We start from the raw sequence: 14,640 nt of genomic DNA on the forward strand, positions 1-14,640 counted from the left end.
GTGTTTCCTCTTTGCCTTTGAACATTAATATATTATTAAAGAATATTTCTTTAGTGGGAAGAAGGAACAAAAGACAGGGAAACAGTGCAGCTGCTCAACATCTGGAAGCCCCCCCCCTACACAACCAGAACTTTGTTTTTGTTGTTTGTGCAACAAGGATTTCTGCTTCTTTGAGGAGCACAATGCAGCTGGAATTTAGGAGTTACCATCCTGAGCTGAAAATTTACATTTACATTTGCAATGATTGATTACACAGCAGTGGGGAGTAGATGTCATCACAGTAGATGTCTTTCTGAAAGTGCTGTAACTAAGTTTAAGAATATAATGCACCCACTGTTATCATCTTCAATGCCCTGTACCAACATAGAGCAGAGCAGCTATCTAAACGCTACCCCAACAGAGGTCGATTATCTTGTTAATAATTTTACCTCCTCACTACGTACGACTCTGGATACTGTAGCTCCTGTGAAAACTAAGGCCTCAAATCAGAAGTACCTGACTCCGTGGTATAATTCTGAAACACGTACCCTAAAGCAGATGACTCGTAAGCTGGAGAGGAAAATTTAGAGGATCATCATTTAGCCTGGAGAAATAGTTTGCTGCTTTATAGGAAAGCCCTCCGCAAAGCCAGAACATCTTACTATTCATCACTGATTGAAGAAAATAAGAACAACCCCAGGTTTCTCTTCAGCACTGTAGCCAGGCTGACAAAAAGTCAGAGCTCTTTTGAGCCAACCATCCCTTTAACGTTAACTAGTAATGACTTCATGAACTTCTTCACAAATAAAATTTTTATCATTAGAGAAAAAATTACCAATAATCATCCCACAGATGCAATATTATCTACAGTTACTCTTAGTACCATTGATGTTAAGTTAGACTCTTTTTCTCTAATTGATCTTTCTGAGTTAACTTCAATAATTACTTCCTCACTTCACTGTTAATTCCTCCATCAACGGTTAGCTGAGCTGGTCAGAGCGTGGTGCTAATAATGCCAAAGTCATGGGTTCAAGTTTTTTTTCCACTATGTTGAAGTAATTTCTTGTAAACACACATTTCTCTTGTGTTCTTAACAGTTCTTCCACCCTCTTTTTTGGTATATTAGTCAACAAAAGGATCAGTTTACACACAAGTTGTAGGCCGGTTAGCTCAGCTGGTCAGAGCGTGGTGCTAATAACGCCAAGGTCATGGGTTCAATCCCCATACTGGCCATTCCAGCAGCCATCCAAGGTGCTGTCTGGTGATAGATTGTGGATTTTATTTGGTGGGATCCAAGAAAAAACCTCTGCCAACTTCCAGGTGAGTGATGTACGCAACTACAAATGACAGCAAACCACAAAATTCACTGACACATGACACGCTAATGAATACATTACATGCTTAGCTACAATCTCCAAATCACTTTTCCAGCTACTTTCTGCATAAATCACTCATTTCCAAAGTCTGACACAGCATACTGCATCAAAAACTGCTGCTTTATATCCTCACCTATCGACCCTAACAGTAGAAGACGCACACCATGTATTGTTTTGTGGCAAATTTCGTCTTAAAGCATTTTTTGTAAGTCAACAGAAGAGGTTTTTTTCCCACTATGTTGAAGTAATTTCTTGTAAACACACATTTCTCTTGTGTTCTTAACAGTTCTTCCACCCTCTTTTTTGGTATATTAGACAAAAAAAAGGGGTCGGTTTAGGTACAAGTTGTGGGCCGGTTAGCTCAGCTGGTCAGAGCGTGGTGCTAAAAATGCCAAAGTCATGGGTTCAATCCCCATACTGGCCATTCCAGTATGGAAGGTGCTGTCTCATGGTAGACTGTGTTTTTGTTTGGTGGGATCCAAGAAAAAAACTTCTGCCAACTTCCAGGTGACAGATCGGGCCACGTAAGCTTTATGACGTCCATTGGCAGTTGATACTCTGGCTTAGTGGGTGGATCCACTGTGCATGTGACAGGTAGGACTACGTTTTTAAGAGCGTGATACATGGGAGAAATTCTGTGGCATGCACTTATTTCAAGCAACAATCAATTATTTCAAGCAACAATCAAGCAATATCCACCAGCCACGTGACCAACCCAACACCAGCAGTTGGCTCAAGCAGACTCCAACGAACGTTCGTGAAAAGTGGGAGCTTCTGCCAGACCACGTGGCCTAACGGACAAGGCGTCTGACTTCGGATCAGAAGATTGAGGGTTCGAGTCCCTTCGTGGTTGGTTGTGAGTCCTTGAGGAGCAGGCATGCGTTCGCAGCATGCCAACCTCAGCTCCTTTGTGTCATCCAAAATTGCTACGCTGTTGTCAACTTCATGTCCTTCAACAGAGACTCTACGAGGCTCGAATGGACAGGTTGGGGACTGAAGCCATGAACTTGGCCTTATCAGTGCCAGGCTCCAGTAGTCTTGGCTTAGAAGATACCATAGAAAGTCAATAACATGCCATGACCTCAAGCGACATGGGTGAAAAATTTACCACTTGGAAGCAGGCTGTTGGTGGAACTCCACCTGCATAGGTGGCTTCTGATCAGTAGGAGCTTCCAAGAGTTGGCTTTCATTGGTACAGCTTGAAGTAATTTCTTGTAAACACACATTTCTCTTGTGTTCTTAACAGTTCTTCCACCCTCTTTTTTGGTATATTAGTCAACAAAAGGATCAGTTTGCACACAAGTTGTAGGCCGGTTAGCTCAGCTCGTCAGAGCGTGGTGCTAATAACGCCAAGGTCATGGGTTCAGTCCCCATACTGGCCATTCCAGCAGCCATCCAAGGTGCTGTCTGGTGATAGATTGTGGATTTTATTTGGTGGGATCCAAGAAAAAACCTCTGCCAACTTCCAGGTGACTGATGTACGCAACTACAAATGACAGCAAACCACAAAATTCACTGACACATGACACGCTAATGAATACATTACATGCTTAGCTACAATCTCCAAATCACTTTTCCAGCTACTTTCTGGATAAATCACTCATTTCCAAAGTCTGACACAGCATACTGCATCAAAAACTGCTGCTTTACATCCTCACCTATCGACCCTAACAGTAGAAGACGCACACCATGTATTGTTTTGTGGCAAATTTCTTCTGAAAGCATTTTTTGTAAGTCAACAGAAGAGGTTTTTTTCCCACTATGTTGAAGTAATTTCTTGTAAACACACATTTCTCTTGTGTTCTTAACAGTTCTTCCACCCTCTTTTTTGGTATATTAGACAAAAAAAAAGGGGTCGGTTTAGGCACAAGTTGTGGGCCGGTTAGCTCAGCTGGTCAGAGAGTGGTGCTAATAACGCCAAAGTCATGGGTTCAATCCCCATACTGGCCATTCCAGCAGCCATCTAAGGTGCTGTCTGGTGATAGATTGTGGATTTTATTTGGTGGGATCCAAGAAAAAACCTCTGCCAACTTCCAGGTGAGTGATGTACGCAACTACAAATGACAGCAAACCACAAAATTCACTGACACATGACACGCTAATGAATACATTACATGCTTAGCTACAATCTCCAAATCACTTTTCCAGCTACTTTCTGGATAAATCACTCATTTCCAAAGTCTGACACAGCATACTGCATCAAAAACTGCTGCTTTATATCCTCACCTATCAACCCTAACAGTAGAAGACGCACACCATGTATTGTTTTGTGGCAAATTTCTTCTTAAAGCATTTTTTGTAAGTCAACAGAAGAGGTTTTTTTCCCACTATGTTGAAGTAATTTCTTGTAAACACACATTTCTCTTGTGTTCTTAACAGTTCTTCCACCCTCTTTTTTGGTATATTAGACAAAAAAAAAGGGGTCCGTTTAGGGACAAGTTGTGGGCCGGTTAGCTCAGCTGGTCAGAGCTTGCTGCTAATAATGCCAAAGTCCTGGCTTCAATCCCCATACTGGCCATTCCAGTATGGAATGTGCTGTCTCATGGTAGACTGTGGTTTTGTTTGGTGGGATCCAAGAAAAAAACTTCTGCCAACTTCCAGGTGACAGATCGGGCCACGTAAGCTTTATGACGTCCATTGGCAGTTGATACTCTGGCTTAGTGGGTGGATCCACTGTGCATGTGGCAGGTAGGACTACGTTTTTAAGAGCGTGATACATGGGAGAAATGCTGTGGCATGCACTTATTTCAAGCAACAATCAATTATTTCAAGCAAGAATCAAGCAATATCCACCAGCCACGTGACCAACCCAACACCAGCAGTTGGCTCAAGCAGACTCCAACGAACGTTCGTGAAAAGTGGGAGCTTCTGCCAGACCACGTGGCCTAACGGACAAGGCGTCTGACTTCGGATCAGAAGATTGAGGGTTCCAGTCCCTTCGTGGTTGGTTGTGAGTCCTTGAGGAGCAGGCATGCGTTCGCAGCATGCCAACCTCAGCTCCTTTATGTCATCCAAAATTGCTACGCTGTTGTCAACTTCATGTCCTTCAACAGAGACTCTACGAGTTCTCAAACGAGGCTCGAATGGACAGGTTGGGGACTGAAGCCATGAACTTGTCCTTATCAGTGCCAGGCTCCAGTAGTCTTGTCTTAGAAGCAACCATAGAAAGTCAATAACATGCCATGACCTCAAGCGACACGGGTGAAAAAATCACGACTTGGAAGCAGGCTGTTGGTGGAACTCCACCTGCATAGGTGGCTTCTGATCAGTAGGAGCTTCCAAGAGTTGGCTTTCATTGGTACAGCTTGAAGTAATTTCTTGTAAACACACATTTCTCTTGTGTTCTTAACAGTTCTTCCACCCTCTTTTTTGGTATATTAGTCAACAAAAGGATCAGTTTGCACACAAGTTGTAGGCCGGTTAGCTCAGCTGGTCAGAGCGTGGTGCTAATAACGCCAAGGTCATGGGTTCAATCCCCATACTGGCCATTCCAGCAGCCATCTAAGGTGCTGTCTGGTGATAGATTGTGGATTTTATTTGGTGCGATCCAAGAAAAAACCTCTGCCAACTTCCAGGTGAGTGATGTACTCAATCCAACACCTTTCACTATATATACCCTTCCTAAAAAAAAACAAAAAAAAACCCGTCAGCCCATAAAAACAAAAAATCGCCAGCGGCCCACCGGGCAAATGCCGGTATTCCCTATGGCCAGTCCAGCTATGGTAGAGGGTCTGTTTTGATTGTGATGAGGATCCGCGTGTGTTATGCAGTTAAAGTCGGCTAAGAGTCTTTAATGAAGTTGAAGAAGTATGAAATGCTGGGTTAGAGTCCCAAGGCATTGAGATAAAGGCTCAAGTAGTTTGGTAGGGAATTGGTCATTTTGTTGGTTAAAGTCCAAATTGGTTATAAGTGTGGACCTGTGTGATTATAAGTGAGGGTAGGCTCCATTGACCTCTAGGTTGCACTTGCCTTAGTCAGACTCTTGTTTTAGGGCGTTGGCTGTTGTTTCAAATTGTTATAAATTATTATAGAACGGCGGTTGGACCGCTAAGAAGCACATTGCTCAGAGGTAACGCTTGCCGGGGTTGGGGACGCTCAATGCCCGTCCTCTTTGAGGGATAGTCAGTTGGTCACTGTGGAGCCTGGGGCACTCCAGAACAACTAAGTGGTTTCACCACTTCACCGTCAGAAACGGTGTTATGTGCTTTTTTGGACAAAGTTAAATTGAGTTAGGTGCTCTTTAGAAATTAGGTCAGAAACTGTTCCAGAAGTAACAGATACTGTTTGATTGATTACAAAAAAGTTAACTTTCTTCGGTTGGACCCGTTATGGTTAAATTTGTCGAAATTTGTTAGGTGCTGAATCTGTCTGGCCTTGCAGTGATTGTAAATATAAGACGTCTTTGTAATATAAAATAAAAGAGTTTTGTCTGAGCTTTGTGTGAGACTGTGGGTGAGGCGCAGCTGCAGCGCTGCGAGCTATTTTTAGATTGTGTGTGAACATGCAAATGAGCTGTGACGCGCACAGAGGACTTTTGTTGCTGTTTAGCGTGTTTTTGAGCTTTATAATTATGAGTTGCAAACAATGATACATGCCTGTAATTAAAACTCTGATTTTGCTGATTATAATATTACAAATAAGGTTTTGAATGACTAGGGTGTGAATGATGTTGGGTTTTAAAACTGAAACTCAGAGAGGAGTGTGTTGGGAGACTGGCATGTAGTCTGCAGTGCAAAGGTGGGCGTCTTGCCTGCTGATCTATTTAACAGTGATGAAAATGATATTAAATAAATCTCTCAGTGTGTTGATACAGGTGGCTACGGGCCTGGACCAACTGCCCCCACAAGCACAGCGGCCAAAGCAAAATTATAGTAATGGAAACCAAACTCAGCAAGAATCAGCAGCTGTGGAAAAGACAGCAGCTAGCAGAGAGTTAAAGGACAAATTATGAGAAGCTTTAAAGGAGAAATTAAGAGAAGTTTTAACACATAAAATTGGGGCCAACAGACTTGTGGAGGTTGGGAAGGCGTCCGGAGCATCACAACAAAAGGTGAAACAAAACACACAAGCAGAGAATTGTGAGAGAGGCACATGTTAGAGAAATGCCTCGTTTAAGAAAAAACGTTAAATTAGCCCATCTACAAACGCACACGCAATGAAGAAACAGCTTACACCCATGAACACGTGAAGATTTTCCAGCAAGTTTAAAGCAGTGAAACTTAACATATACCCGCCGTTAAATAATAAAGTTTATCCACTACTAACAAATAAACTCTCTGGGTTGCAGGACAACAACTTAACTTCAAAAAAGAAAAAAAAGACACGACAAATTTACTGGTTAATAAAAGTCAAATTGTGACATGTTTTCTGCTGATTGATTAATACAAGTGATTACTAAATGAAAGAAAATTCCAATTTTTGTGCTTTTAAACATGATCTTAAGAATTTTAACATGTACCTGTGTTGTCCTGTCAGCTTGGTGTGTTATGAGAGGATTATATGGTGAGAAAAAACAAAAAAAGGGGGAGAGAAGGCTGACACAGGGCCTGGTCCCGTTGTTTCTCCCCTCTCTGAATAACGCAGCCAAAATAACATCATTTTCCTGTTCATCTGTTTTTGTTTTGTTTTTGTTTTGTTTTTTCTCTTTATGCTTGATTACAGGCTGCTTTGTCACCCAGAAAAGCCGAGGCTGACCCTGGACTCCTGCTCTCCCCTCTACCATCGTTGCTCTCTCCTTTACCATCTTTGATGTGACCCTGACCAAATGCTACAGCAGCTGGACCCACAACAACAACCTGAAAATGTCAACAGGGCTGCAAGAAAACGATCTCATGCAGCAGAGACGGAGAGAGTTAAATCCAAGGCCCGTTTCACTACACGGGGAGATTTCCGTCAGCGTCTCTTCTTTCTGAGAAGACTGAGAAAGGCCCGGCTCCCACCACCAATTCTGACCACCTTATATAGAGGAACTATCGAGAGCATCCTGAGCAGCTGTATCACTGTCTGGTTTGGGAACAGCACCAGGCCGGACAGACAAGCTCTACAGAGGGTTGTACAATCAGCTGAGCGCACCATCCGCTCCGAGCACCCTGACCTGCACTCAATCTACAGCAGGCGGTGCTGGACCAAGACCAGGAAGATCGTGAAGGACCTCAGCCATCCCAACAACAGACTGTTCTCTCTGTTGCTGTGTACGTGACAAATAAACATCTGGATTTGGAAAACGAGGCACTCGCAAAGCCACCAGCATTGTGCCTGATCGGACACACTCCTCTCACACACTCTTCACACTCTTGCCATATGGAAAAAGACAGCTTCAGCTGACAGAGCTGTGACGAGACGTCCATTAAGCCCAGATGAAAAGTGAGGCCGAGCAAAACAATGCTGACCTTAACCACTCTGCATTAAAACTGTGCAGGACAGTGACGGACCAACAATGATCATCGGGCAGCAAAAAGGGCGTGCCAGAGACAGGAGGAGTAACTGAGGTCAGGAGGCACCTCAGAATGGACAAAACACCAGGAGAAAATAAGCTGAAGGCACAGGTGTCGGGGCTCGGCCAGGAGCTGACCTCTGAGAAGAGCCGAACAGCAAAGCCGCAAAAGGCCGTGGAGCAAAGCAAGGAAAACATCGATGGACTTCAATCTGAAGTGGACGGAAAAGATTGTGAGGTTTCTGCCCCTCAGTGAGAGCTCAAGGCATCAGAGCAGAAACTGACCATGGCTCAGGAGGAGCTGGCTGATTATCGAACCCATCAGACTTGGAGTCCCAGACACACGACTTGAAATCAGGCTCAGGACCTCAGCAAGGAGATGAGAATAAAGCAGAACGAGCAGCAGTGACAGCAGCTGAACTTTGACCTGAACAAAATCTTGACTTGGCTGGGAGAAACAGAGGAAGAGCTGGAGCAGCAGCGTAGACTGGAGCTTGACACTGACATCCAGACGATTGAGCTGCGTATCAAAACCCTGAAGGAGCTACAGAAGCAAAAGGGTCAAGTTAAGGAGGAGGGCAGGACCCCAGGGCATGCTTCAGGCCTTGGTTTACCCAGAACACCAGAACAGGAAAGTGATGAACACAAACACCCACACAAACACACACATCTACATGCACTGACTCAGAATGAAGAGAAACACACATATGAACATATGCACTCGTTGATTGAGTGAGAAATGACACACACACGTGCAAAAAAAAAAAATCGAAATGCTGATTCAATTCACTGAGAAGTGATCCACACACACACACATTTACAAGCTTGTGCAATAAAGAGTGATACATACACACGCTGATGCAATGAAGAATGCTCTACTAACAAATGCTGCACACAAACATCCAAATATGGAGTCGGTTACAACAATAAGAACTCATTGATTGTTTATTGGTTAAATGCATTTCATGCCACACAGAGGGCATCTGTGTAGATTTAGGGGACAGGGTCTAAAGCAGTTTGGTTGTGAAAACAATGTCTGTGCGTGATGTCTGTTTATGGCTTAAGGCCTCCACTGAATTGTGTACTGTGCTTCACACAGCCTGATAAGGAGCAGTGGTACAGAGTGAAAATGATGAGTGAATGGTGTGAGTTTTAGTTCGGAGAGAATATGAAAAGGTTGTGTTGATTTGACTCAGTTGTTTAAGTTTCTGCCAAAGCAAAACATTTGTGTGTAACCAGTGTCCACTATTGAATCAAGTCAATCCAACATGTTTTTGTCAGTGAAAAAAAAAAAAGGGGGACACCTTCCTGTTCTTTTTTCTGGAGGATACACAGATCGTTGTTTGCAATCGGGGCAGAATAATCCCCTGATCTGTGCCACGACTGAAGGGTTGTCTAACCCCTAAGGTTGAAGAATGAAGAGCAGAGGATCACCCAACTGGACGACACTGGTAGCTGCCGCAATAAAATAAAGGCTAAAAGCTGTGGGAGACCTGGGGAGTGTCATCTGTACCCGCTATTGTTGGAATAATAGTTTTTCTTGCATCTGAACTGCGCAAACATAGAGGTCATCCCACATATGGTTCGCCCCTCAGGGGGACAAAGGACCTCAGGAGTGAGAAGAGATGAACCCGGCCACACTGAATTGAAGGGTGTTGGTGAGGTCATTAGAATAATGACCTCATCTGGGGGAATTGTTAGATTATAATATTATTTTATGCCATGTTAGACCCCTAATTAAAGATTGTGAATTATTATGTAGTTTTACTTTGCATTATTCTCCTGAATTAGAAGAAGCTGACAACTATTGCATTAGTTAAACTGATTTGCATTAAAGTAGACTGCTGATTTATTGTGAATGAATGATATTGTTTTATGATGCATTATACTGCTGAGTTATAAGAAATACTGTTTGCAGAAAGTCATTGCCTTATTTGTCTGATTAGAAGAGAACAGAACATACTGGAGTTTTCTGCCCCATCTCAGCAGGAGCAGATAAACAGGGAGCCAAGGTCGTAGCTTAGGCGCTGTGTGAGAGAAAGCATGTGAATGTTTAGGCTTTTATGATAAGGTGGAGACACCAGAGGCTATAAAAGTTTGAGCAATGCTCCACCATTTTGAGATCTGATGCTGTCTGCAGTTTCCATCTCCCACGTGTGTGATCATTAAAATCATCGTTTGACTCAACCCGACCGGACCAGTGTTGTTATTGTGGTTTTTCTCTTGTCTCCATCCCCAATATTTTTGAACCATAACATCACCTATCGACCCTAACAGTAGAAGACGCACACCATGTATTGTTTTGTGGCAAATTTCTTCTTAAAGCATTTTTTGTAAGTCAACAGAAGAGTTTTTTTCCCACTATGTTGAAGTAATTTCTTGTAAACACACATTTCTCTTGTGTTCTTAACAGTTCTTCCACCCTCTTTTTTGGTATATTAGACAAAAAAAAGGTGTCGGTTTAGGGACAAGTTGTGGGCCGGTTAGCTCAGCTGGTCAGAGCGTGGTGCTAATAACGCCAAAGTCATGGGTTCAATCCCCATACTGGCCATTCCAGTATGGAATGTGCTGTCTCATGGTAGACTGTGGTTTTGTTTGGTGGGATCGAAGAAAAAAACTTCTGCCAACTTCCAGGTGTCAGATCAGGCCACGTAAGCTTTATGACGTCCATTGGCAGTTGATACTCTGGCTTAGTGGGTGGATCCACTGTGCATGTGGCAGGTAGGACTACGTTTTTAAGAGCGTGATACATGGGAGAAATGCTGTGGCATGCACTTATTTCAAGCAACAATCAATTATTTCAAGCAAGAATCAAGCAATATCCACCAGCCACGTGACCAACCCAACACCAGCAGTTGGCTCAAGCAGACTCCAACGAACGTTCGTGAAAAGTGGGAGCTTGTGCCAGACCATGTGGCCTAACGGACAAGGCGTCTAACTTCGGATCAGAAGATTGAGGGTTTGAGTCCTTGAGGAGCAGGCATGTGTTTGCAGCATGCCAACCTCGGCTCCTTTATGTCATCCAAAATTGCTGCGCTGTTGTCAACTTCATGTCCTTCAACAGAGACTCTACGAGTTCTCAAACGAGGCTCGAATGGCCAGGTTGGGGACTGAAGCCATGAACTTGGCCTTATCAGTGCCAGGCTCCAGTAGTCTTGGCTTAGAAGCAACCATAGAAAGTCAATAACATGCCATGACCTCAAGCGACAAGGGTGAAAAAATCACGACTTGGAAGCAGGCTGTTGGTGGAACTCCACCTGCATAGGTGGCTTCTGATCAGTAGGAGCTTCCAAGAGTTGGCTTTCATTGGTACAGCTTGAAGTAATTTCTTGTAAACACACATTTCTCTTGTGTTCTTAACAGTTCTTCCACCCTCTTTTTTGGTATATTAGACAAAAAAAGGATCAGTTCGCACACAAGTTGTAGGCCGGTTAGCTCAGCTGGTCAGAGCGTGGTGCTAATAATGCCAAGGTCATGGGTTCAATCCCCATACTGGCCATTCCAGCAGCCATCCAAGGTGCTGTCTGGTGATACACTGTGGATTTTATTTGGTGGGATCCAAAAAAAAACCTCTGCCAACTTCCAGGTGAGTGATGTACGCAACTACAAATGACAGCAAACCACAAAATTCACTGACACATGACACGCTAATGAATACATTACATGCTTAGCTACAATCTCCAAATCACTTTTCCAGCTACTTTCTGGATAAATCACTCATTTCCAAAGTCTGACACAGCATACTGCATCAAAAACTGCTGCTTTATATCCTCACCTATCGACCCTAACAGTAGAAGACGCACACCATGTATTGTTTTGTGGCAAATTTCTTCTTAAAGCATTTTTTGTAAGTCAACAGAAGAGGTTTTTTTCCCACTATGTTGAAGTAATTTCTTGTAAACACACATTTCTCTTGTGTTCTTAACAGTTCTTCCACCCTCTTTTTTGGTATATTAGACAAAAAAAGGGGTCGGTTTAGGCACAAGTTGTGGGCCGGTTAGCTCAGCTGGTCAGAGCATGGTGCTAATAACGCCAAAGTCATGGGTTCAATCCCCATACTGGCCATTCCAGTATGGAATGTGCTGTCTCATGGTAGACTGTGGTTTTGTTTGGTGGGATCCAAGAAAAAAACTTCTGACAACTTCTAGGTGACAGATCGGGCCACGTAAGCTTTATGACGTCCATTGGCAGTTGATACTCTGGCTTAGTGGGTGGATCCACTGTGCATGTGGCAAGTAGGACTACGTTTTTAAGAGCGTGATACATGGGAGAAATGCTGTGGCATGCACTTATTTCAAGCAACAATCAATTATTTCAAGCAACAATCAAGCAATATCCACCAGCCACGTGACCAACCCAACACCAGCAGTTGGCTCAAGCAGACTCCAACGAACGTTCGTGAAAAGTGGGAGCTTCTGCCAGACCACGTGGCCTAACGGACAAGGCGTCTGACTTCGGATCAGAACATTGCAGATTCGAGTCCCCTCGTGGTTGGTTGTGAGTTCTTGAGGAGCAGGCATGCGTTGCTAAGTGATGCTGGATGTTTGCTGGAAGCTGAGACCTGCTGTTATTTGACAGCTACTGGAAGTTGCAGGTGACTGCTTGAAGCAGAGTGCTGCTAGCAGCTGAGAACTGCTGCAGGGTGAGATCTGCCGGAGGTTTAAAGCTGCTTGAAGCACCTTGAGCCTGCTTGAGTCACTTGAGTTTAAATTATACTACTCTTCATATTCAGTATGTTTGAAACCTTTCATCGGTCTGGTTAGTGCTTTTATTCTGTTGTTGCCAGAGGCGGAGCCAGACATTTGAAACACCCGGGGCTTAGCCCAAAAGGGTAGTATGCATGTGGGATTTTTTTTTATTTTTTATTTTTTTTGGGGGGGGGGGGGGGGGGGGGGGGGGTAGAAATTACTGAAAGATTAATTGGCTCTGTTTTGAGTTTTGTTCAAAAAACAATGACTTCATATAGGGAAAAATATATATCACATGTGCAGGACACCTTAAACTAGTTTTTTAATTAGGCAGCAAGGCAGAACAAAATCGGGGCTGCATCAAGACATGAGGACTAAACCCCAATTCAACCAGACCCAGAACTGATCCGGAATTAAAACAGGACTACAACAGTTCAAAATCAGGACTACTGAGGGCTTAACCAAGACAGAACCAGAATCAGAACTAGATGATAGTAGCACTAAAAGTCATCATAGACCTGCAGTACATTTATTGTTTAATTCTACCAAAGTACAATATTTAGATTGAGAAAAGTTTATATAATTATTGAGCCTTGTTGTGCAAACAAGCCTGCAGAACTTAATAAATATAGAATTTGAAAAATAACAAACCTAAAAAGAAACACTAGGTACGAGATACATGAGGACGGTGATACTTTTGGTAAACAACCATTTGACTAACATGTGTGTCTCACCTGCTCTTGTTCCACCTCTGTTCTGTCCTCATTCTCCTCTCTCTCCCTCTCTGTTCCTCTCTCTCTCTTTGTGCTGACAATCATCAAATATACAGTTGAAACCACATATTTATGTACTCTTCAGATCAAAACACAAACACTTTTTTAATTGTAACATCAAATCAGACTAAATGTTTATTTTTTAGACTGATAAATCTAAAAAACATATTTGTTAACTTTAAGAGTAAAGAGAGAAACTATCTGTATTTCTTAATTGCAAATGGCACCAAATTGTATTCAAACTGAGCCACACTTATGGAGCTCCACAGTTCTTTTCCTGGTGTTTTGGTTGACATCTTTTGATTTTCCCATGTCACAGAAAATTTACTCACATGGACTCTACTAACCTATCAGAAGCTTCTTCAGCTCAGAATGGAATCGTCTGGAGTTTCTTATTAGTTAACAATAAACTTAGTGTACATGTACTCCTAAATTTGATGAAAGTGATAAAAAATACAGCTCTGTCTCTCTTTATTCTGACATTTAACTAATTCAAAAGATATTTCAATATTTATCTAAAAGAAAAGTTTACTCTAAATTGATGTTGTACAGTAAAAATGTTTTATGTTTTCTCCCTAAAGTGTAAATATCTGGTTACAAATGTGAATATCCTGCTGTGTACTGAAATCCCTCTTATTTTGCATAGAAATATACTGAACAACATACAAAGCATAATATATAAAATAACATTTACCTGAGTTTTTTCTTTGAAAGAAGCCTCTAATGTCCATTCTTATATTTCAGTGCATAACTGAAACCGATTTAGTCGGGGAGGGTAAGAACTGAAAATATGAAATAAACACACGTAAGCTAAGACTCTAAAAAAAAAATAGCATTTGTTCGGCTTTTCATTTCGCCATTTGTTGATTCACTCGAAGAGCAAGTAACGTAATATTGGTCAAGTGATCAGTTTGATATCAATCTTTCGTGATGCATCGTCATATTTACATTATTTGTACGCTACGAATGATTTGCTTTGGTACCTGGTCAAACTTAAGCTCTCCTTAGTATGGCTGGCTCCGTTTCTCCAACAGCGCACTCACTGCTGGCAGCAGCTACCCCGCCCCCTCGCTCAGTCGCTTAGTGCCTGAGCTCGGATCATACCAATATGAGGGGGGATTCATGCACAGTCGTAAATTCCCACGGTGTGCACTATGTGCTTCGAATATTGTGTGTACTTTTTGTTTTATACAGTTGTCAGCCAGGCATCTAACTATGAAAAAAATTACACTCCAAAAGACCCCGGGCTTCTGACAAAACAACCCGAGCTTAAGCCCAGTAAGCCACCCCCACGCTCCGCCCCTGGTTGTTGCTGTAGCGGGTTGTCAAATGCAGTTATTCATCAGTTAGTCAATGACCAGAGAATTGATTGTTTTGTCATTATTTTAATC

At 42.7% G+C, this 14,640-nt stretch overlaps 1 protein-coding gene and 9 non-coding genes across 11 annotated transcripts in view; all 10 read left to right on the top strand.

The window, feature by feature from the left end:
• Positions 1-14,640, top strand: part of LOC146675501 (protein NLRC3-like) — a 507,908-nt gene that overhangs the window by 135,267 nt on the left and 358,001 nt on the right. The gene's annotated exons all lie outside the window — the stretch shown is intronic.
• On the top strand, positions 1,139-1,212 carry trnai-aau (transfer RNA isoleucine (anticodon AAU)). Its single transcript has one exon. It is a non-coding gene; the product is annotated as a tRNA-Ile (tRNA).
• On the top strand, positions 1,706-1,779 carry trnaf-aaa (transfer RNA phenylalanine (anticodon AAA)). The gene has a single exon. It is a non-coding gene; the product is annotated as a tRNA-Phe (tRNA).
• Positions 2,136-2,208, top strand: trnar-ucg (transfer RNA arginine (anticodon UCG)). Its single transcript has one exon. It is a non-coding gene; the product is annotated as a tRNA-Arg (tRNA).
• Positions 2,664-2,737, top strand: trnai-aau (transfer RNA isoleucine (anticodon AAU)). The gene has a single exon. It is a non-coding gene; the product is annotated as a tRNA-Ile (tRNA).
• trnai-aau (transfer RNA isoleucine (anticodon AAU)) lies at positions 3,232-3,305 on the top strand. The gene has a single exon. It is a non-coding gene; the product is annotated as a tRNA-Ile (tRNA).
• On the top strand, positions 4,770-4,843 carry trnai-aau (transfer RNA isoleucine (anticodon AAU)). The gene has a single exon. It is a non-coding gene; the product is annotated as a tRNA-Ile (tRNA).
• On the top strand, positions 10,266-10,339 carry trnai-aau (transfer RNA isoleucine (anticodon AAU)). Its single transcript has one exon. It is a non-coding gene; the product is annotated as a tRNA-Ile (tRNA).
• Positions 11,214-11,287, top strand: trnai-aau (transfer RNA isoleucine (anticodon AAU)). The gene has a single exon. It is a non-coding gene; the product is annotated as a tRNA-Ile (tRNA).
• trnai-aau (transfer RNA isoleucine (anticodon AAU)) lies at positions 11,780-11,853 on the top strand. The gene has a single exon. It is a non-coding gene; the product is annotated as a tRNA-Ile (tRNA).

Source organism: Rhamphochromis longiceps, linkage group LG3, assembly GCF_057381845.1.
Source record: "Rhamphochromis longiceps isolate RC_006_pf linkage group LG3, R_longiceps_female_GT1.1, whole genome shotgun sequence".
NCBI lineage: Eukaryota > Metazoa > Chordata > Actinopteri > Cichliformes > Cichlidae > Rhamphochromis > Rhamphochromis longiceps.